Consider the following 1,050-nt stretch of genomic DNA (forward strand, 5'->3'; position numbering starts at 1 on the left):
AATTAAAATGTTTTATTACCTGAACATAAAAACCTTATAAAATTTTCATATTTTTATGTACATATTATAAGAATATAATAAGATATTTTATTCTTTATCCTTTATTTGTATATATTATATATGTATATATATATGCATGCGTCATTGTATACTTTTCTTTTTTTTCTTACGAATTTATTAATAGTACGAATATAAAACATGTTCTTAAATACTTTTATTTCCTAGTCTTTTAGAACATTCTAGATATTTAAAAAAAGAAAAAAAAAAAATTATAAAATTAATACTTGTTCTTTAATTTTATTGATATTCATATTGAAGGGTTATATCTTAATTAAGAATCCTTATATTAAAAAAATAAAAAGAAAAATATAATAACATAAAAAGAATTTCAAGGTTTAATAAAATACTTTATATTAGTTTATACCAAAAATGAAATTATAAATAGTTATATATAATAATTCTCAGAAAAAAAAAAGTAAATATCATATATATATATATATATATTACTTTTCTTTTATATTTTTTACATTTCATATGAGCTACCATTAGTACCATTACATATAATGGAATAAATTAATTTTTAACTTAAATATTTTTAAGATTGAATTATAAAAATATAAATTCATATTATTACAAATTGAATATATAAAAACTAGGACAAAACGAAATAAAATAAATATGGACTAGGAAATATATAGAATACGATATTTCAATAATATTAAAATTAATAGAAAAATATATAATATATTTATATTATGTATATTCTTATATAAATCATCTTCTAAATACACAAAGAATATATTATACTTTTGTATTAAAAAAAAAAAAAAGAAGCAATAAATAATAATAATATCTCAATAGTTTTTTTACATCAAATAAAATGTTCTTCTTTTAAAATAATTTGACATAATAATATATATATTATTATATTCCTATTGATGTTTATAAGAACGAAACTTTCTTACACACATTGAAATTTTTTTCTCTATTTTATGTAGCTCGCCGAAAAAAAAAAAAAAAGCATACAATATTAAATGAAAATATATAATG

The sequence above is a fragment of the Plasmodium falciparum genome (genome assembly GCF_000002765.6).
Source record: "Plasmodium falciparum 3D7 genome assembly, chromosome: 9".
NCBI lineage: Eukaryota > Apicomplexa > Aconoidasida > Haemosporida > Plasmodiidae > Plasmodium > Plasmodium falciparum.